Raw genomic sequence first — 15,668 nt, 5'->3', positions numbered from 1 at the left:
TTATGTGCCTTTTACTGAGGAGTGGCTTCCTTCTGGCCACTCTACCATAAATGCCTGATTTGTGGAAGGCTGCAGAGATGGTTGTCCTTATGGAAGGTTCTCCCATCTCCACAGAGGAACTCTGGAGCTCTGTCAGAGTGACCATTGGGATCTTGGTCACCTCCCTGACCAAGGCCCTTCTCCCCCGATTGCTCAGTTTTACCACGCAGCCAGCTCTAGGAAGAGTCCTGTAGGTTCCAAACTTCTTCCATTTAAGAATGATGGAGACCACTGTGTTCTTTGGGACTTTCAACGCTGCAGAAATGTTTTGGTACCCTTCCCCAGATCTGTGCCTCAACACAATCCTGTCTCGAAGCTCTACAGACAATTCCTTCAACCTCATAGCTTGGCTATTGCTCGGTCATGCACTGTCAACTCTGGGACCTTATATAGACAGGTGTGTGCCTTTCCAAATCATGTCCAATCAATTGAATTTACCACAAGTGGACTCCAATCAAGTTGTAGAAACATCTCAATGATGATCAATGGAAACAGGATGCACCTAAGCTCAATTTAGAGTCTCATAGCAAAGGGTCTGAATACTTATGTAAATAAGGTATTTCTGTTTTATAATAGATTTGCAAAAATTTCTATTAACCTGTTTTGGCTTTGTCAAAATTGAATCCATTTTGGGATAAGGCTGTAACGTAACAAAATGTGGAAAAAGTCAAGGGGTTTGAATACTTTCCGAATGCACTGTAAGCATCTGCCAGGAAAGATAAAGCCTAACACAAAGACATCTACTCAGGCAGTTGATGCATACAGCTTGCATTTGTAATCATGATATCTAATGGAAATGCTAGTCGACTTAAATATAGCCTAGTCATAGCACAAAACACATTTTCCAACATAGAATGAGGCATTACTAAGGTTGGTCAATAACTAATAAAGTCAAAATAGGTCAAAATGGGTACTTTAGTAATGAGTACAGGTTAACGTTCAGTGTTTGTTCCCCATAAAGGGGACATGAGACCAACACATGATTTGACTGGATGGATCAAAATCCCTTCGACATAACGACCGACATGGCATGGGTGTTTAATCAGCCCCTGAATCGAACAATCTGACCACTGTATTTACAATAGAGGAACTAAGACTTCCACATGTCCACCGAGCAAAGAGGGAGGCAGATCTATTTTCCAAGTTGTGACTAGGATGGTTGAGTGCTTTACATCACCTACACATTACACTGTAAAGACCTGAGCTATAGAGAGTGAGCTTGCGGCGTGAGTGAGTCGTTGAGCGAGCGAGCAAATGAGGGAGGGAGTGAGTTAGTGAATGAGTGAGTGAGCGTGTGAATGAGGGAGTGAGTGACTCAGTGCAAGAGAAAGATGGCAACAAACATCAAGAAATTATGTAGGAAAAAATGTATGTGGCCATCGGATGAGATGACTAAAATGACCGCCCCTACCCAGTGCAATACGACATAATACAGCGAGTGGAGGATACAGTCGGCTTTCTGTATGGGGTATAGAGATGACATACTGCTGACATACTGCAAGCAGATGGCTCAACTAGTTCCCACTGCACCCCCCTCCCCCGCCCCCACCCAGTGGGCACCAGTATAGGTGCCAGACAGGACAGACTGATCGGGGGGAGGGTCCTGTCTTCCAGTGTGTGTGTGTGTGTGTGTGTGTGTGTGTGTGTGTGTGTGTGTGTGTGTGTGTGTGTGTGTGTGTGTGTGTGTGTGTGTGTGTGTGTGTGTGTGTGTGTGTGTGGTTTGCAAAACTTACCTTAGGTCAGCGTCTAGGGGGCATATTTATCTGCCTCTACTCTGGCCCAAAACCTAACCCAGGAAGCAGCTTTGAGTATAAAACAAATGGTAAACAGGAAGCTCATGGGCATCTTTTCCCGCCTATAAGACAGAGGACGCAACCTACATGGTGGCATAGTCCCTATATAGTGCACTACTTATGACCAGAGCCCTATGGGTCAAAAGTAGTGCACTACAAAGGGAATAGGGTGCCATTTGGGATGGGGCCAGAGCCTCAGTGCCAGTTGATCAGCTTGCAGCACGCATTAATGATGTGGCAGTGTGTCTGTGCATGCGGTATGAAGAGCACGGGTATGCTCGCTGCAAATGGAAAGATTGAGAGGGAATGTGAGAGAGAGGGAGAAACAGAGAGAGTAAAATAAAAGATGTGAATAGAAAATGAATGACCAAGAGGGAGTTAGAGAGAGAAAGACCGTGTAGGACTGTGAGAGGGAAAGAAAGACCGTGTAGGACTGTGAGAGGGAAAGAAAGACCGTGTAGGACTGTGAGAGGGAGAGAAAGACCGTGTAGGACTGTGAGAGGGAGAGAAAGACAGTGTAGGACTGTGAGAGGGAGAGAAAGACAGTGTAGGACTGTGAGAGGGAGAGAAAGACCGTGTAGGACTGTGAGAGGGAGAGAAAGACCGTGTAGGACTGTGAGAGGGAGAGAAAGACAGTGTAGGACTGTGAGAGGGAGAGAAAGACAGTGTAGGACTGTGAGAGGGAGAGAAAGACCGTGTAGGACTGTGAGAGGGAGAGAAAGACAGTGTAGGACTGTGAGAGGGAGAGGAAGACAGTGTAGGACTGTGAGAGGGAGAGGAAGACAGTGTCGGACTGTGAGAGGGAGAGGAAGACAGTGTCGGACTGTGAGAGGGAGAGAAAGACAGTGTAGGACTGTGAGAGGGAGAGAAAGACAGTGTAGGACTGTGAGAGGGAGAGAAAGACAGAAAGAGCGAGAGCAGAGGGACTGTGAGAGGGAGATAGCGAGAGAGGGAAGGTGAGGGAGAGCGCGAATGAATTTGATCCGGCTCACACACAGCACTCTCCTGATTTTCATGCTCAAGTTTTGAAATGCTAATGAATCAGGGTTAATTTGCATAGTGTGCCGCTCTTCCTCTCCCTCTCTTCCGGTCTTTCTCGCTCTCTCTCTTTCCCTCACCCTTCCATTAACTCTCTCCAATCCTCTGCGTCTCTCTTTCTCATCTTCCCCATATCTCTCTCTCCACCTCTCCATCTTCTCTCTCTCTCTCTCTCCAGCACTTAAACATTCATCTATAATTCAGTATGCTAAATAAAGGCTGCTCAGTGAAATGACTGAGACGAGCAAACAGGGTCTGTCACTTACAGTATCCCCCATCTCGTCTCCTCTCCTCCTCTCTCGTCTCCTATCCTGCTCTCTCGTCTCCCATCCTCTTATCTCTCCGCTCACCACTCCTTCACTCCCTCTTCCACTCCTCCTCCCCTTCACCTATGCCCTCGCTCAACAAAAGATTGGCCCAACAGGACATTTCCCTATGAGATAGAGAGAGAGGGAGAGAAAGAGAAAGGTTGGTTAGAGAGCACGAGTGGGAGAGATTTAAAAAGAGAGAAAGAAGGTTATTAAAAGAGAGAGAGAGAATGAAAGAGAGAGCGTACTGTAGCCAACCCTGGTCTGACAGCCCACTCAATGTGTGAGTGCGTGGGCTGGTGCTAATTTGTGTAGAGAGGGAGAAAGCTGTTTTGGCTGAGGGAGAATGGGCTGAGATTAATGGACTGTGGAAAACCGGCTCCCCACACACACACACACACACACACACACACACACACACACACACACACACACACACACACACACACACACACACACACACACGCCTAACGCATAGTAATTAAACAAGCTACACACACACACACCATCAGGTGTGGGGTTCCACCTCCACTACATCCCTCTCACCTCCCAGTGTTACTCACACTCTATTAGTATTCACACATACAGTATCTGTCCCAACCAACCTGCTCACCCATCCCTCTTCCTCCTGTTACACATATCTGTCCCAACCAACCTGCTCACCCATCCCTCTTCCTCCTGTTACACATATCTGTCCCAACCAACCTGCTCACCCATCCCTCTTCCTCCTGTTACACGTATCTGTCCTAACCAACCTGCTCACCCATCCCTCTTCCTCCTGTTACACATATCTGTCCCAACCAACCTGCTCACCCATCCCTCTTCCTCCTGTTACACATATCTGTCCCAACCAACCTACTCACCCATCCATCTTCCTCCTGTTACATATATCTGTCCCAACCAACCTACTCACCCATCCCTCTTCCTCCTGTTACACATATATGTCCCAACCAACCTACTCACCCATCCCTCTTCCTCCTGTTACACATATGTGTCCCAACCAACCTATCTCACCCATCCCTCTTCCTCCTGTTACACATATCTGTCCCAACCAACCTGCTCACCCATCCCTCTTCCTCCTGTTACACATATCTGTCCCAACCAACCTACTCACCCATCCCTCTTCCTCCTGTTACACATATCTGTCCCAACCAACCTACTCACCCATCCCTCTTCCTCCTGTTACACATATCTGTCCCAACCAACCTACTCACCCATCCCTCTTCCTCCTGTTACACGTATCTGTCCCAACCAACCTACTCACCCATCCCTCTTCCTCCTGTTACACATATCTGTCCCAACCAACCTACTCACCCATCCCTCTTCCTCCTGTTACACGTATCTGTCCCAACCAACCTACTCACCCATCCCTCTTCCTCCTGTTACACATATCTGTCCCAACCAACCTACTCACCCATCCATCTTCCTCCTGTTACACGTATCTGTCCCAACCAACCTACTCACCCATCCCTCTTCCTCCTGTTACACATATCTGTCCCAACCAACCTGCTCACCCATCCCTCTTCCTCCTGTTACACGTATCTGTCCCAACCAACCTACTCACCCACCCCTCGTCCTCCTGTTACACATATCTGTCCCAACCAACCTACTCACCCATCCCTCTTCCTCCTGTTACACATATCTGTCCCAACCAACCTGCTCACCCATCCCTCTTCCTCCTGTTACACATATCTGTCCCAACCAACCTACTCACCCATCCCTCTTCCTCCTGTTACACATATCTGTCCCAACCAACCTGCTCACCCATCCCTCTTCCTCCTGTTACACGTACAGTGGGGAGAACAAGTATTTGATACACTGCCGATTTTGCAGGTTTTCCTACTTACAAAGCATGTAGAGGTCTGTAATTTTTATCATAGGTACACTTCAACTGTGAGAGACGGAATCTAAAACAAAAATACAGAAAATCACATTGTATGATTTTTAAGTAATTAATTTGCATTTTATTGCATGACATAAGTATTTGATCACCTACCAACCAGTAAGAATTCCGTCTCTCACAGACCTGTTAGTTTTTCTTTAAGAAGCCCTCCTGTTCTCCACTCATTACCTGTATTAACTGCACCTGTTTGAACTCGTTACCTGTATAAAAGACACCTGTCCACACACTCAATCAAACAGACTCCAACCTCTCCACAATGGCCAAGACCAGAGAGCTGTGTAAGGACATCAGGGATAAAATTGTAGACCTGCACAAGGCTGGGATGGGCTACAGGACAATAGGCAAGCAGCTTGGTGAGAAGGCAACAACTGTTGGCGCAATTATTAGAAAATGGAAGAAGTTGAAGATGACGGTCAATCACCCTCGGTCTGGGGCTCCATGCAAGATCTCACCTCGTGGGGCATCAATGATCATGGGGAAGGTGAGGGATCAGCCCAGAACTACACGGCAGGACCTGGTCAATGACCTGAAGAGAGCTGGGACCACAGTCTCAAAGAAAACCATTAGTAACACACTACGCCGTCATGGATTAAAATCCTGCAGCGCACGCAAGGTCCCCCTGCTCAAGCCAGCGCATGTCCAGGCCCGTCTGAAGTTTGCCAATGACCATCTGGATGATCCAGAGGAGGAATGGGAGAAGGTCATGTGGTCTGATGAGACAAAAATAGAGCTTTTTGGTCTAAACTCCACTCGCCGTGTTTGGAGGAAGAAGAAGGATGAGTACAACCCCAAGAACACCATCCCAACCGTGAAGCATGGAGGTGGAAACATCATTCTTTGGGGATGCTTTTCTGCAAAGGGGACAGTACGACTGCACCGTATTGAGGGGAGGATGGATGGGGCCATGGATCGCGAGATCTTGGCCAACAACCTCCTTCCCTCAGTAAGAGCATTGAAGATGGGTCGTGGCTGGCTCTTCCAGCATGACAATGACCCGAAACACACAGCCAGGGCAACTAAGGAGTGGCTCCGTAAGAAGCATCTCAAGGTCCCGGAGTGGCCTAGCCAGTCTCCAGACCTGAACCCAATAGAAAATCTTTGGAGGGAGCTGAAAGTCCGTATTGCCCAGCGACAGCCCCGAAACCTGAAGGATCTGGAGAAGGTCTGTATGGAGGAGTGGGCCAAAATCCCTGCTGCAGTGTGTGCAAACCTGGTCAAGAACTAAAGGAAACGTATGATCTCTGTAATTACAAACAAAGGTTTCTGTACCAAATATTAAGTTCTGCTTTTCTGATGTATCAAATACTTATGTCATGCAATAAAATGCAAATTAATTACTTAAAAATCATACAATGTGATTTTCTGTATTTTTGTTTTAGATTCCGTCTCTCACAGTTGAAGTGTACCTATGATAAAAATTACAGACCTCTACATGCTTTGTAAGTAGGAAAACCTGCAAAATCGGCAGTGTATCAAATACTTGTTCTCCCCACTGTATCTGTCCAAACAAACCTACTCACCCATCCCTCTTCCTCCTGTTACACGTATCTGTCCCAACCAACCTACTCACCCATCCCTCTTCCTCCTGTTACACATATCTGTCCCAACCAACCTACTCACCCATCCCTCTTCCTCCTGTTACACATATCTGTCCCAGCCAACCTACTCACCCATCCCTCTTCCTCCTGTTACACGTATCTGTCCCAACCAACCTGCTCACCCATCCCTCTTCCTCCTGTTACATATATCTGTCCCAACCAACCTACTCACCCATCCCTCTTCCTCCTGTTACACGTATCTGTCCCAACCAACCTACTCACCTATCCCTCTTCCTCCTGTTACACATATCTGTCCCAGCCAACCTACTCACCCATCCCTCTTCCTCCTGTTACACATATCTGTCCCAACCTACTCACCCATCCCTCTTCCTCCTGTTACACATATCTGTCCCAACCAACCTACTCACCCATCCCTCTTCCTCCTGTTACACATATCTGTCCCAGCCAACCTACTCACCCATCCCTCTTCCTCCTGTTACACATATCTGTCCAAACCAACCTACTCACCCATCCCTCTTCCTCCTGTTACACATATCTGTCCCAACCAACCTACTCACCCATCCCTCTTCCTCCTGTTACACATATCTGTCCCAACCAACCTACTCACCCATCCCTCTTCCTCCTGTTACACATATCTGTCCCAACCAACCTACTCACCCATCCCTCTTCCTCCTGTTACACATATCTGTCCCAGCCAACCTACTCACCCATCCCTCTTCCTCCTGTTACACGTATCTGTCCCAACCAACCAACCTACTCACCCATCCCTCTTCCTCCTGTTACACGTATCTGTCCCAACCAACCTGCTCACCCATCCCTCTTCCTCCTGTTACATATATCTGTCCCAACCAACCTACTCACCCATCCCTCTTCCTCCTGTTACACGTATCTGTCCCAACCAACCTACTCACCTATCCCTCTTCCTCCTGTTACACATATCTGTCCCAGCCAACCTACTTACCCATCCCTCTTCCTCCTGTTACACATATCTGTCCCAACCAACCTACTCACCCATCCCTCTTCCTCCTGTTACATATATCTGTCCCAACCAACCTACTCACCCATCCCTCTTCCTCCTGTTACACATATCTGTCCCAACCAACCTACTCACCCATCCCTCTTCCTCCTGTTACACATATCTGTCCCAGCCAACCTACTCACCCATCCCTCTTCCTCCTGTTACACATATCTGTCCCAACCAACCTACTCACCCATCCCTCTTCCTCCTGTTACACATATCTGTCCCAGCCAACCTACTCACCCATCCCTCTTCCTCCTGTTACACGTATCTGTCCCAACCAACCAACCTACTCACCCATCCCTCTTCCTCCTGTTACACGTATCTGTCCCAACCAATCTGCTCACCCATCCCTCTTCCTCCTGTTACATATATCTGTCCCAACCAACCTACTCACCCATCCCTCTTCCTCCTGTTACACGTATCTGTCCCAACCAACCTACTCACCTATCCCTCTTCCTCCTGTTACACATATCTGTCCCAGCCAACCTACTCACCCATCCCTCTTCCTCCTGTTACACATATCTGTCCCAACCAACCTACTCACCCATCCCTCTTCCTCCTGTTACACGTATCTGTCCCAACCAACCTACTCACCCATCCCTCTTCCTCCTGTTACATATATCTGTCCCAGCCAACCTACTCACCCATCCCTCTTCCTCCTGTTACAGACATCTGTCCCAACCAACCTACTCACCCACCCCTCTTCCTCCTGTTACACATATCTGTCCCAACCAACCTACTCACCCATCCCTCTTCCTCCTGTTACAGACATCTGTCCCAACCAACCTACTCACCCACCCCTCTTCCTCCTGTTACACATATCTGTCCCAACCAACCTACTCACCCATCCCTCTTCCTCCTGTTACACGTATCTGTCCCAACCAACCTACTCACCCATCCCTCTTCCTCCTGTTACACGTATCTGTCCCAACCAACCTACTCACCCACCCCTCGTCCTCCTGTTACACATATCTGTCCCAGCCAACCTACTCACCCACCCCTCTTCCTCCTGTTACACATATCTGTCCCAACCAACCTACTCACCCACCCCTCTTCCTCCTGTTACACATATCTGTCCCAGCCAACCTACTCACCCATCCCTCTTCCTCCTGTTACACATATCTGTCCCAACCAACCTACTCACCCATCCCTCTTCCTCCTGTTACACATATCTGTCCCAACCAACCTACTCACCCACCCCTCGTCCTCCTGTTACACATACCTGTCCCAACCAACCTACTCACCCACCCCTCTTCCTCCTGTTACACGTATATGTCCCAACCAACCTACTCACCCATCCCTCTTCCTCCTGTTACACATATCTGTCCCAACCAACCTACTCACCCACCCCTCTTCCTCCTGTTACACACATCCCTCTCCACTCACTCCAGTACACTCTACCAACAAAAAGCGTCCAAATACTTTGAGCATACGCTTGAGCCTGGAGTTCCAGATGGGCAAGTGTTGCACTTTTGGAGTTGACTAATAACCCACACACACAGTCGATACATGTGGCTTCGGCAGAGAGAAACCACCAACTATTAAAGTATGCATTTGGCGCCAGGTGCTGCTGACAAGCTGGAACGATGTTGATGAAAACAGCGCTGTGGTTTTCACGCAGTGTAATGTGGGCGTCTAACACACATCCCAGTGCGCCACATCTCCATATTTCTATTCATTTTCCCTCCCTCACGTTGAGTGATAAACAAACGGAAGTGGAGGAGTTTTAATACTTGCAGCCCAGGGCTGCATCTCAATCATCAGAAGAGGCTCCCTCTCGTCATCTCCCCTCCCTCATCTGTACAGCCAAAAGAGGACTGGCCATCAATCAGAGCCTAGTTCCGCAATAAGGTTTCTTCCCAAGTTCCTGCTTTCTAGGAAGTTTTTCCTAGCCCCTGTGCTTCTGTCTCTGCATTGCTTTCTCTTTCGGGTTTTAGGTTGGGTATCTGTTCAGCACTTTGTGACAACTAGCTTTATAAAATAAAATGGATTGAAATTTGACACTGCTACCAACATAGAGGGTGGGTGAAAGCTATATTCTACTTATGTCCTATCAGTCTAAAAGTAAACGGTGAGTAAAAATGACATTAAGATGTATCAGGCTTCCACCACTACGAATCTAATCTCGGTCACATTGTGACGTGTTATTGATGTGTTGATGGCGTGTCACTCCCGCGCTGGTGTTGGAATGGCGTTGGTTGGCTCATCCCATGTTCCTGTGAACCACGAGTGTGGAGCAAGGGCTTAGGTGACACAAAAACACAGGCACACGTACACACACCATTAATAAAACAGAGATGTCCTGCTAAAATCAGAGCGCTTGCAGAGAGCACCTCTAACAACAAAGATAGGTGCGCACACACACACAGACACATTGCACACAAAGAGGCTCCGACACACGCATTCTGTCTCACACACACAGCACTTTGACTGAGAACTACAGCGAGTGGAGACGAGACATGCAGTCCGGTGATGAAAGAGAGAAAAGAAGAGAGGAGCTCAGATGAAGAGAGAGTTTCATTAAAACTTGTGTGCAGGTTAGAGAGGGGTTACCTGGGAACAGTAAATGGATGGTCATGCTGTTTTTGCTTCTAGTTAGTGGCCTATCCTAGAGGAGAACAACGGGACACTACTGAGTACCCTCTTATACTGGCCTGACCTGCTGCACTCCTCGAGTGAGGGCTCACGTGAACATTTACTATGGTTGTGGGTTCTTCGACAGCATTTGGAACAAGTTTAGGGGACTTCATTAGACTTTCCTTTGACGTTCTAGAAAGTGTTGTGGTGGCTAGATTAGATACGTCTAAGTATGTAAGAAAAAATGCGCCACTGAAACCAGCCAGCCATCCAACCAGCTAGCAAGCTAGCCAACCAGCCAACCAACCAGCCAGCAAGCTAGCCAGCCAACCAACCAACCAGTCCTTCAGCAACTCCAACTAACCAGCCAACCAACCAGTCAGTCAGTCAGTCAGCCAACAAACCAGTCCTTCATCAACACCAACTAACCATCCAACGAGCCAGCTAGCCACCCAACCAGCAACGCACACAAACAGTCAACCAACCAGCCTGCCGGTCAGCAATACAAAATAAGTCAATAAAATCAACCTAGCAGTGTAACGCCACCAACCAACACGCGTTCAGTCTAAGCAACATCACAAACTGCTTTAGAGACTGACAGACAGGGTCTGGTAGTGCTCCAGTCCCAGCAACAGCAAACTGTTTTAGTAGTGCTCCAGTCCCAGCAACATCAAACTGTTTTAGTAGTGCTCCAGTCCCAGCAACATCAAACTGTTTTAGAGACTGACAGACAGGGTCTGGTAGTGCTCCAGTCCCAGCAACATCAAACTGTTTTAGAGACTGACAGACAGGGGCAGGTAGTGCTCCAGTCCCAGCAACATCAAACTGTTTTAGAGACTGACAGACAGGGTCTGGTAGTGCTCCAGTCCCAGCAACATCAAACTGTTTTAGAGACTGACAGACAGGGGCAGGTAGTGCTCCAGTCCCAGCAACATCAAACTGTTTTAGAGACTGACAGACAGGGTCTGGTAGTGCTCCAGTCCCAGCAACATCAAACTGTTTTAGAGACTGACAGACAGGGTCTGGTAGTGCTCCAGTCCCAGCAACATCAAACTGTTTTAGAGACTGACAGACAGGGTCTGGTAGTGCTCCAGTCCCAGCAACATCAAACTGTTTTAGAGACTGACAGACAGGGTCTGGTAGTGCTCCAGTCCCAGCAACATCAAACTGTTTTAGAGACTGACAGACAGGGTCTGGTAGTGCTCCAGTCCTCCCTGTCAGAATAAGCAACAGAGGACTTGGAAACCATATCAACTCCAATAGAAATGGAACTATGGTTACTGTGAGTTACCTAATTCATGTTACTTTACCTCTGCCTCCTAGTGAGTTTATACAAACTGTCATCTCCTACCATTCTGATAGATTAGAGACTGTCAGAAAACGTGGTTGTAACGTTAATAAGTCGGTTGTTATTCCATGGGACTTTTCTCATTGAATATGGCACTTTTAAATGTTAGCGCAATCACTAGTAAAATCTTTCTGGCGAATGGCCTCATTACTGTGCGCAAAGATGATTGCATGTTTCTCACTGCCCCACTTTCTTTACTGATTTCTCTGAACTATTGTCTATTGTCCTTGAGAACTATGATAGAATAATTGTGTTGGGCGATTTTAATATTCATATTGACAAAGAAACTAACTACAAGGCCATTGAATGTATGAATCTTTTGAGCCCTATGGACTTTATGGAACATGTTACTGGGTCCACCTATACTCTGGACCTGGTTAATATCAAGGGGCTTTCTGTTGACATATCCTCTATTGTTGATGTTGCTTTATCTGATCACCACTGTGGATTTTTTGCTACCTTGTTGCCCATAGTGCATTATTAAGTAAAGCTATCTTAACTCCGAAGTTGGGCAACAATTGTGTGCCATAGCTCCAGTAAAGTTGAAAAAGGCCCGATCCAAACAGAGTGAAGGACGAGTGAAGAAAATAATAAATGATAGAGAAATTGCAAAACGGCAGAGCGGAAGTGAAGAAAGTCAAAGTTGCATGTCCATTATGATATTCTGAGAGAGCAACTTGGCATATATAACAAGGCAATTAGAAATGCCAGATGGGCACATTTTTCTAACTTGATCACTAATAATCAGAATAACTAGAGAGTGCTCATTTCAACCATTGATGACCTAATAAATCCGACCCCCACAAACCTATGTGAACTTTCCTCCACATCTAAATGTAATGAGTTTGAGGCATATTTCAGAGACAAGATAACAAACATTAGGCTGGGTATCAGTCAAGCAAGACGTGACGAGAAGATTGATGATACAGTGGGGAGAACAAGTATTTGATACACTGCCGATTTTGCAGGTTTTCCTACTTACAAAGCATGTAGAGGTCTGTAATTTTTATCATAGGTACACTTCAACTATGAGAGACGGAATCTAAAACAAAAATCCAGAAAATCACATTGTATGATTTTTAAGTAATTAATTTGCATTTTATTGCATGACATAAGTATTTGATACATCAGAAAAGCAGAACTTAATATTTGGTACAGAAACCTTTGTTTGCAATTACAGAGATCATATGTTTCCTGTAGTTCTTGACTAGGTTTGCACACACTGCAGCAGGGATTTTGGCCCACTCCTCCCTACAGATCTTCTCCAGATCCTTCAGGTTTCGGGGCTGTCGCTGGGCAATACGGAGTTTCAGCTCCCTCCAAAGATTTTCTATTGGGTTCAGGTCTGGAGACTGGCTAGGCCACTCCAGGACCTTGAGATGCTTCTTACGGAGCCACTCCTTAGTTGCCATGGCTGTGTGCTTTGTGTCGTTGTCATGCTGGAAGACCCAGCCACGACCCATCTTCAATGCTCTTACTGAGGGAAGGAGGTTGTTGGCCAAGATCTCGCGATACATGGCCCCATCCATCCTTCCCTCAATACGGTGCAGTCGTCCTGTCCCCTTTGCAGAAAAGCATCCCCAAAGAATGATGTTTCCACCTCCATGCTTCACGGTTGGGATGGTGTTCTTGGGGTTGTACTCATACTTCTTCTTCCTCCAAACACGGCGAGTGGAGTTAGACCAAAAAGCTCTATTTTTGTCTCATCAGACCACATGACCTTCTCCCATTCCTCCTCTGGATCATCCAGATGGTCATTGGCAAACTTCAGACAGGCCTGGACATGCACTGGCTTAAGCAGGGGGACCTTGCGTGCGCTGCAGGATTTTAATCCATGACGGCGTAGTGTGTTACTAATGGTTTTCTTTGAGACTGTGGTCCCAGCTCTCTTCAGGTCATTGACCAGGTCCTGCCGTGTAGTTCTGGGCTGATCCCTCACCTTCCTCATGATCATTGATGCCCCACGAGGTGAAATCTTGCATGGAGCCCCAGACCGAGGGTGATTGACCGTCATCTTGAACTTCTTCCATTTTCTAATAATTGCGCCAACAGTTGTTTCCTTCTCACCAAGCTGCTTGCCTATTGTCCTGTAGCCCATCCCAGCCTTGTGCAGGTCTACAATTTTATCCCTGATGTCCTTACACAGCTCTCTGGTCTTGGCCATTGTGGAGAGGTTGGAATCTGTTTGATTGAGTGTGTGGACAGGTGTCTTTTATACAGGTAACGAGTTCAAACAGGTGCAGTTAATACAGGTAATGAGTGGAGAACAGGAGGGCTTCTTAAAGAAAAACTAACAGGTCTGTGAGAGCCGGAATTCTTACTGGTTGGTAGGTGATCAAATACTTATGTCATGCAATAAAATGCAAATTAATTATTTAAAAATCATACAATGTGATTTTCTGGATTTTTGTTTTAGATTCCGTCTCTCACAGTTGAAGTGTACCTATGATAAAAATTACAGACCTCTACATGCTTTGTAAGTAGGAAAACCTGCAAAATCGGCAGTGTATCAAATACTTGTTCTCCCCACTGTATGTGCTCTGGCCTACCACTCAAAGGCACAATGGATTTATTTTCCCTGCTTGACACAGACATGCTCAGGAAAGTGATATCACAACTTAAGCCTTCTAACTGCCTTGTCGATCCTATCCCCAACACTTTCTTCAAAACAGTTTTCATTTTTTTATTTCACCTTTATTTAACCAGGTAGGCCAGTTGAGAACAGTTTACAACTGTGACCTGGCCAAGATAAAGCAAAGCAGTGCCACAAAAACAACAACATAGAGTTACACATGGGATAAACAAACGTACAGTCACTAACACAATAGAAAAATCTATTTACAGTGTGTGCAAATGTAGTAAGATTATGGAGGTAAGGCAATAAATAGGCCATAGAGGCGAAGAAATTATAATTTAGCATTAACACTGTAGTGATAGATGTGCAGATGATGATGTGCAAATAGAGATACTTGGGTGCAAAATAGGGAAAAAAACAACAACATGGGGATGAGGTAGTTGGGTGGGCTATTTACAGATGGGCTGTGTACAGGTGCAGTGATCGGTAAGCTGCTCTGACAGCTGATGCTTAAAGTTAGTGAGGGAGATATTAGTCTCCAGCTTCAGTGATTTTTGCAATTCGTTCCAATCATTGGCAGCAGAGAACTGGAAGGAAAGGCGGCCAAAGACGTGTTGGATTTGGGGATGACAAGTGAAATATACCTGCTGGAGCGCGTGCTACGGGTGGGTGTTGCTATGGTGAAAACTGAGCTGAATTAAGGTGGGGCTTTACCTAGCAAAAACATATGGATGACCTGGAGCCACTGGGTTTGGCGATGAATATGTAGCGAGGGACAGCCAACGAGAACATACAGGTCGCAGTTGTGGGTAGTATATGGGGCTTTGGTGACAAAACGGATGGCACTGTGATAGACAACATCCAATTTGGTGAGTAGAGTGTTGGAGGCTATTTTGTAAATGACATCGCCGAAGTCAAGGATAGGTAGGATAGTTTTACGAGGGTATGTTTGGCAGCATGAGTGAAGGATGCTTTGTTGCGAAATAGGAAGCCGATTCTAGATTTAATTTTGGATTGGAGATGCTTAATGTGAGTCTGGAAGGAGAGTTTACAGTCTAACCAGACACCTAGGTATTTGTAGTTGTCCACATATTCTAGGTCAGAACCGTCCAGAGTAGTAATGCTAGTCGGGCGAGCAGCAATCGGTTGAAGAGCATGTACTTAGTTTTACAAACATTTAAGACCAGTTGGAGGCCACGGAAGGAGTGTTGTATGGCATTGAAGCTCGTTTGGAGGTTTGTTAACACAGTGTCCAAAGAAGGGCCAGATGTATACAGAATGGTGTCGTCTGCGTAGAGGTGGATCAGAGAATCACCAGCAGCAAAAGCGACATCACTGATATATACAGAGAAAAGAGTCGGCCCGAGAATTGAACCGTGTGGCACCCCCATAGAGACTGCCAGAGGTCCGGACAACAGGCCCTCGGATTTGACACACTGAACTCTATCTGAGAAGTAGTTGGTGAACCAGGCGAGGCAGTCATTTGAGAAACCAAGGCTATTGAGTC

At 46.7% G+C, this 15,668-nt stretch overlaps 1 protein-coding gene across 5 annotated transcripts in view; it reads right to left on the bottom strand.

Annotated features, from left to right (window-relative positions):
- The window catches only part of hdac4 (histone deacetylase 4), a 244,528-nt gene that overhangs the window by 125,658 nt on the left and 103,202 nt on the right, over positions 1 to 15,668 (bottom strand). Inside the window, exon 1 of one of the 5 annotated variants that reach the window (XM_071340308.1) lies at positions 3,137 to 3,316. The exons of the other annotated variants lie outside the window; for them this stretch is intronic. The gene's annotated coding sequence lies outside the window, so the exon portion shown is untranslated. Of the gene's footprint in view, positions 1 to 3,136; positions 3,317 to 15,668 lie in introns of those variants that run through there. 5 annotated transcript variants of the gene reach the window in all.

This window comes from Salvelinus alpinus, chromosome 14, assembly GCF_045679555.1.
Source record: "Salvelinus alpinus chromosome 14, SLU_Salpinus.1, whole genome shotgun sequence".
Classification (NCBI taxonomy): domain Eukaryota; kingdom Metazoa; phylum Chordata; class Actinopteri; order Salmoniformes; family Salmonidae; genus Salvelinus; species Salvelinus alpinus.
Note: the sequence above shows the minus strand (reverse complement) of the source record. Positions and strands in the feature narration are given on the sequence as shown.